Here is a 7,916-nt window from a genome sequence, read left to right as displayed (position 1 = left end):
TAACAAGGATCAATGCTCAATCAAAAACAACTCAACAACAACCAAAAAAAAAAAAATATAATAATAAAGTCTCAAGGGCCCGATGGTTAGGCCAGAGGTCCCAAAGAAAGACTTCTCACGTAACATCTCGAGATGAGTTCATTCCTCGAGTCGAGTTTCGAATCCGCGAGTCGACCGATACTCCTCGCGCCGACTCTTCGCGTAACTCTCGTGCAGGCTCTACATAAGCCCTCGAGCCGAGTTCGAGTCCACGAGTCGACCAATACCTCTCGTGCCGACTCTTCACATATCTCCTCGAGACGAGCTCATTCCTCGAGTCGAGTTCGAGTTCGCGAGTCGACCGATACTCCTCGCGCCGACTCTTCGCGTAACTCCTCGTGCAGGCTCTACATGAGTCCTCGAGTTGAGTCCGAGTTCGCGAGTCGACTGATACTCATCATGCCGATTCTTCACGTGGCTCCTCGTGCAGGCTCTACATGAGTCCTCGAGTTGAGTCCGAGTCCGCGAGTCGACTGATACTCATCGTGCCGATTCTTCACGTCGCTCCTCGTGCAGGCTCTACATGAGTCCTCGAGTTGAGTCCGAGTCCACGGGTCGACTGATACTCCTTGTGCCGACTCTAACGAATGGTTGGGATTTCGAGCTCGTCGCCTCGTCTGGTCGAGCTCGTCACCTCGCCTAGACGAGCTCGTCACCTCGCCTGGACAAGCTCGTCACCTCGCCTGGTCGATCTCATCACCTCGCCTGGACGAGCTCGTCACCTCGCCTGGTCGATCTCGTCACCTCGCCTGGTCGAGCTCGTCACCTCGCCTGGACGAGCTCGTCAGCTCGCCTGGTCAAGCTCGTCACTTCGTCTAGTCGAGCTCACCACTTCGTCCAGTCGAGCTCGCCACTTCGTCTAGTCGAGCTCGCCACTTCGTCTAGTCGAGCTCGCCACTTCGTCTAGTCGAGCTGAAGCGACTTCATCACTTTATCCAAACGTCTTTGGATTCGGTTCGTCAGTTCACCCAGTGTTGGGCTAACTCTCCCGAAACAGAAAACAAATAATAAAGTCTCAAGGGGCCGATGGTTAGACCGGAGGTCCCAAAGAAAGACTTCTCACGTAACTCCTCGAGACGAGCTCATTCCTCGAGTCGAGTTCGAGTCCGCGAGTCGACCGATACTCCTCGCTCCGACTCTTCGCGTAACTCCTCGTGCAGGCTCTACATAAGCCCTCGAGCCGAGTTCGAGTCAACGAGTCGACCAATACCTCTCGTGCCGACTCTTCACATATCTCCTCGAGACGAGCTCATCCCTCGAGTCGAGTTCGAGTCCGCGAGTCGACCGATACTCCTCGCGCCGACTCTTCGCGTAACTCCTCGTGCAGGCTCTACATAAGCCCTCGAGCCGAGTTCGAGTCCACGAGTCGACCGATACCTCTCGTGCCGACTCGTCCCATATCTCCTCGAGACGAGCTCATTCCTCGAGTCGAGTTCGAGTCCGCGAGTCAACCGATACGCCTCGCACCGGTTCTTCACGAAACTCCTCGTGCAGGCTCTACATGAGTCCTCGAGTCGAGTTCGAGTCCACAAGTCGAGTGATACTCCTCGTGCCGACTCTTCACATATCTCCTCGAGACGAGCTCATTCCTCAAGTCGAGCTCCGAGTCCGCGAGTCGACCGATACTCCTCGCGCCGACTCTTCACGAAACTCCTCGTGCAGGCTCTACATGAGTCCTCGAGTCGAGTTCGAGTCCACAAGTTGAGTGATACTCCTCGTGCCGACACTTCACATATCTCCTCGAGACGAGCTCATTCCTCGAGTCGAGCTCCGAGTCCGCGAGTCGACCGATACTCCTCGCGTCGACTCTTCACGAAACTCCTCGTGCAGGCTCTACATGAGTCATCGAGTCGAGTTCGAGTCCACGAGTCGAGTGATACTCCTCGTGCCGAATCTTCACATATCTCCTCGAGATGAGCTCATTCCTCGAGTCGAGCTCCGAGTCCGCGAGTCGACCGATACTCCTCGCGCCGACTCTTCACGAAACTCCTCGTGCAGGCTCTACATGAGTCCTCGAGTCGAGTTCGAATCCACGAGTCGACTGATACTCCTCGTGCCGACTCTTCACATACCTCCTCGAGACGAGCTCATTCCTCGAGTCGGGTTCAAATCCACGAGTTGACCGATACTTCTCGTGCCGAATCCTCACGTAGCTCCTCGTGCAGGCTCTACATGAGTTCTCGAGATGAGTTCACTCCTCGAGTCAAATACCGAGTCCACGAGTCAACTAACCGCTCCTCGTGCAGGCTCTACATGAGCCCTCGAGTTGAGTCCCGAGTCAACAAGTCAGCTAACTACTCCTCGTGCAGGCTCTACATGAGTCCTCGAGTTGAGTCTCGAGTCCGCGCTCGCCGCCCAGCTCGTGCGCCGATAGGCAGCGAGTTTCAAATGGGTTTCAAAGGCTTGCGTCTGCCGGACGTATCTGGTCTAGCCAGCGTCCACGGGAAACCTCGCCACGCAAATGTGGCATCGCGCTCGCCACCCAGCTCGTGAGCCGAAAGGCAGCGAGTTTCAAATGGGTTTCAAAGGCTTGCGTCCGCCGGACGTATCTGGTCTAGCCAGCGTCCACGGGAAACCTCGCCACGCAAATGTGGCATCGCGCTCGCCGCCCAGCTTGTGAGCCGAAAGGCAGCGAGTTTCAAATGGGTTTCAAAGGCTTGCGTCCGCCGGGCGTATCTGGTCTAGCCAGCGTCCACGGGAAACCTCGCCACGCAAATGTGGCATGGAGAAGATAAGCCACGCACGATCAACCCGAAACAAAGGCCGTCCCTCGCGACGCACAACAGTCGTCCCTCACGATGCATTGAAAGCCCTTCTACGATGCGACCACAAACTCGAGAGCGTTTGTCCCGGGTCCGTACGTCAGCCCAAGTACTGAGTTTCCGCTCGACCCACGCTCGACCAGAAACTCGGGGGGCTAATGTTGTCGGCCCGTCTCGGACCGACGAAGAAGAAGGCATCGCTTCGACCCGCGAGACCGGCGTGAGGCCTTTGACGGCGAGACCTTGCCTCAGTCATTGGCCGGCCCAAGGTTCAGCCGGCCAATGGCCGGCCGCATGCTCAGCCGGCCCAAGGGTCAGCCGGCCCGTGACCGGCCCAAAGGTCAGCCGGCCAATGGCCGGCCGGCCATATGCTCAGCCGGCCCACGGCCGGCGCAAAGGTCAGCCGGCCCACGGCCGGGCCAAAGGTCAGCCAGCCCACGGCCGGCCCAAAGGCCTTCCTCCATGGCCGACTCAGAGCTGGCCTTCCTCCAGAGCCGGCCTTCCTCCAGAGCCGGCCCTGCTCCAGAGCCGGCCTTCCTCCATGGCCGACTCAGAGCCGGCGCCCGTCCAAGGCCGGCTCAGACCCGGCGCTCGTCCAAGGACGCCTTAGAGCCGGCGTTCGTCCAAGGCCGGCTCAGACCCGGCGCTCGTCCAAGGACGCCTCAGAGCCGGCGCCCGTCCAAGGCCGGCTCAGATCCGGCGCTCGTCCAAGGAGGCCTCAGAGCCGGTGCTCGTCCAAGGCCGGCTCAGACCCGGCGCTCGTCCAAGGATGGCTCAGACCCGGCACTCGTCCAAGGACGGCTAAGACCCGACACTCGTCCATGGCCGGCTCAGAGCCGGCCCTCGGCCAAGGGACCCTCAAAACGTCCCTTGGTCACCTATAAATACCGGGGTCCCTCCCCTGGTCCAGGTAATCCAACTTTGAGTCTCGAAATGCTGCCGAACTCATACTTCGCTCGTTTCACTCACCTTTGGCTTCTCACCACCTCTAAACCTCTATAATCCACCTCAATCCCACTAATGTTGAGCGTCGGAGAGGTAAACAGAGGCACCCCCTCTGTTTTCCCTTCTTAGCTCACGGTTCTCCTATCTTGTTCAGGTATGCCGGCGAGCTCAAACACCATTGACAGCTAAGGGAAGACTTGGGATACCAAGTACGACACGCTCGAGTCAAGGCGAGGCCACTTGGTCCGGCCTTGGGTCTAACCGCCTTTGACTCCTAAATCGTTGTCCGAAAAACAGTGACAACATAGCCAATGTGTTAATACATCATATTTGACTAGCCACCTTATAAAAAAGTTTGATCATTCACATCCTTTCGCACGACCTCGAGGGAGGATTACTAGGGATGGAGTCTAAGTGTGTAACCAACCACTCAGTCCAAAAGATCAACTTTGAAAAACAATCCACCGAGGGGAGGTCTTGTCTCATTGTCTCACTCTCGGACTTAGCTCATTGAGCAATGGTCAAAGCAAAGCGCCGTTGAGTTCTCTCATTTAAGAGAGGGCCGTGAGGGTGACTCTTAGTCTGGCGACAATTACACTTTTCATTAGTGTTGGGGATCGTGGGTTGTAAACAACAAGTATAACCCTCTCACTTAGTTTTTAGAAAAGGCACATCGTCTCTAATACATTTCGGAAACATGCTTTCCTAGTGCTTAGAGATATAGAGTAGACATCTTGAAAGGAATCCTAGATCTTCATGTTCAAGGAAGAGAGTGCATAAAGGCACAAGGTACATACTCGAACATTTTCCTATTTTCTATTCGGGAAAGTGCATGAGGGAAGTGTGAACTTCAACTCACTCGAATACTTGAAAGTTTGAGATTACACATCTTTATTTTTCGGCTCCTCTACGAGGAGACCTCCCACTCAAATTTTCAAGAGCATACAGATTTTGAACATATGTGATATAGATATAGTTTTGAAAACATTTTGAAAACTTATTTGATTTGGATGACAAAATATTTTCAAGTTTGAAAGCGAAAACGGTTTTTCAAAATTCAAACTAGTTTTGTAAAAAATTAATATCAATTAATATTTCAAAAATTAAAACATTTTAATCTTTCACATTATGTTTATTATCTTATAAAAAAATAATTTTTCTCAAGGAAATTTTCTCATTAGAGTTTTATAATCATTGAGTGGGGTCGAAAATCCAGAATTCAAAAATTCTAAAAACTGGACTTTCGGAACACCCGCGTACCTCAGAGTAAAATTTCCATAACTGGAGGCTCCGATATCATTTTGGCCTAAAACCAATTTCATTGGAAAGAAGACAAACATACCTTTAATTTTATTTAAGAATCATTAAATTTCAAATTTTGAACAGAGAGTTATGCCACTTTTACTGCGGGTTTTTCTCGAGCTAGAAGAAAACTAGAAATAATTAAAGTTCGGACTTGAGTGCAAAAGAATTTAGTGTAACATAACGTTTTAGAGAGTTGTTAAAGATTTTGTATGTGTTTTAACGTGGTATAAAAGAAAATAACAACAAACATAAAACGAATCGAGTACATAAACGAAACTAGCAAGACAATATAACTAGTCACAAAATTACTCGAAATTTCTCAAACTTTAAAAGCACGTTTTTCATTATAAAAAATTAAAAACTTTTAGAACTGATTCTAATGTGTTTTAATAACATCCCAATGTCATAGAAAATCAACATGATTTTTAATTTAAAGGCAAGAGCAATAAATTAAAAAATCTAAGAAAACAATTCTAACTTGTCAAAAAACGAGTAATCTTTTGAAAACGATTTTCAAGCTCATAGTTTTAATCACATGTACATGCTTAACTTTGACCATAGCTCTGATACCATTTGTTGGAATTGATCTTGGGTTAAGAAAAAATTTAACGCTTGTAGCAAGCGATGGAAAATAAAAAATTTCTTTTAATTAAGTAAACCGATTTTACTAACCTAGACAAAGAGCAAGCACATGTTATTATTAAACTATCTAAAAGCGATTACTGTTGCGATATTTTTATAACTAGCACGCAAGCGGACGTATCGAACAAGTAATAGTGTTACGTAAGTAACGGATATCGATCCCACAGAGACTAGTTACTATAGCTACGTTAAACAACCTAAGCAAATTGATTTCACGGTATTAAAGTGGGAGGTGCAAGTATTAACTATAATTAAAATAACAAAAACAGCAACGGAAACTTAACACGAAACTTTGAATAAGAGAAAATGGAGGTCACGACTTCATCGGAAAATTAAGACTCAGGGGTCTCGGGTTCCAACAACTTGACCTACTCTACTCACGCTAATCTCTCTCGAGTGATCTAGCAACCTACGCAATTGACGGATTATATATCCTCTCGGCCTCTAATCCTATTAAAACAATCACGAGCAATAAACACGAGAATTCAAACGATCACATTAAGCTTAAGCCGTCTAGCAACCTAAGAACAAAACGAAGCATGGATTATGAGCATGAGTTTTCGCCCTCTCTCGAGTGACATAAAACTCCTAAAAACAATCCTAAAGATGGCCAATCTAAAGAACGCATTAAGAACACATCCACACAAGCATGAATAATTAAGTAATTCAAAGCATAATTTCACCCTAACGAAACCCCCTAACCCAATTCAATCCGGCTACATTGCAACCCCGCTAAAAATCTAGCCTCTAACGGAATCCATAGTTAACAACATAATGATCAAAACAATAATCAACATAATCATAAATAAGAAAAACACTATGAGATTCATGACTGGAAGAATGAAACCATCAATTAACGAGAAATAAGAGTAATAGAGAGTAAGGGAAAAAAGGAAAAACTATTAAAAACGGGAGTTCACGGTTGCTTGTTCGTCGGATCGTCGACTCAACTTCGCTCCCAAAACAAAAGCTCTCAAAGAAAAAGTGCAGCCAAAAATTGAAAAAACTAAAACCAAACTAGCATGAGTTAATTAGGTTACAAGAGTTGTTTTTAGCCCTCAATGTGTGTTTTTCGGAGTCATCTGAGCCTTCCAATTCAATCCAAGGGTCAAAAATCTTCAGAAATCGTTAATTTCCTATTCCAGTAATCCGAAGGCGCGCGGCGCGCGGTAGTCGATGCGCGGCGCGCGGACCCAGCTCCAGGTTATGCGCGCTCCGCGCATAAGACTTTGTGCGATTTCATGGTTTGTGTCCCCGTATGCGCGGCGCACGACTAGAGGCACACGGCGCGCGGTCTCGTATTTTGTCTTCCCGCGGCGCGCGGTGGAAGGCGCGTGGCGCGCGTAGTCGCCAAGTTTCTTGCCCATCTCATTTTTTACTCTATTTTGACCATTTTGACTCCGAATCCCATCATCTTTCCACGAAATTGATTGTAGACGTTCTAATGCTCCTCTGAACCTGAAATTACTCAAAAACCTACTTAAAACCATTAAAATACTTGAGCACTCGTCGATTTTTGTTTCGGGAAATAGGAGTTTTACGCGTGATTAACGCACATATCAATCCCCCCCAAACTTAAACCGTTACTTGTCCTCAAGTAACAAAAGAAACATAAAAACATAGAATCACGCAAAAGAAGTTATCTAGACTAGAATCGGTAAATTCGATGCCTTGACTACACTGATCGATCATGCTTGCCTCAACTTCAAATCTCTAGACTTACATCGACATAGACATCTGTGGGTTTAAACTCCAAGTTAACAACCAAGTTTAAAAGAATCTTTACAAATACATGTTAGCCCTAGCCGTTTGCAATGTTCTTTTATCTCAAGTAACTTTTGCTTCCCAAGTCTCGTGACCTTCCCAATTCTAAGACGCAACCACAAGAATCGTTTTCTTTGTCTTGACAAAATCTTCGACTCGACACACCATACGCCTTCTCTTCCCCCTTGATCTCCACTAATGCGCACACGTCATTCCTAGCTTGTCAATAGGTCTTAAAGGCTTGTAATGTTCAGGCTTAGGTTCGGGTGGGAAAACGAATTTTTAGTGGCTTAAACATTAACTTCAGCGACTCCATCCTTACCAAAACATCCCCCTATTTCTTCACTCGCTCATTTTTTCTCAATATTCTTGGCTTTGAAAATGCCTTTCGAGAACATCTTACCTCGTTAGCCTTTCTTCCCCAAAGTCCCCCCCAAACTTTGACTCAACCACGACCAC

This window comes from Urtica dioica, chromosome 10, assembly GCF_054948205.1.
Source record: "Urtica dioica subsp. dioica isolate 48M chromosome 10, U.dioica_male_clone48M_v1_H2, whole genome shotgun sequence".
Taxonomy (NCBI): domain Eukaryota; kingdom Viridiplantae; phylum Streptophyta; class Magnoliopsida; order Rosales; family Urticaceae; genus Urtica; species Urtica dioica.
Note: the sequence above shows the minus strand (reverse complement) of the source record.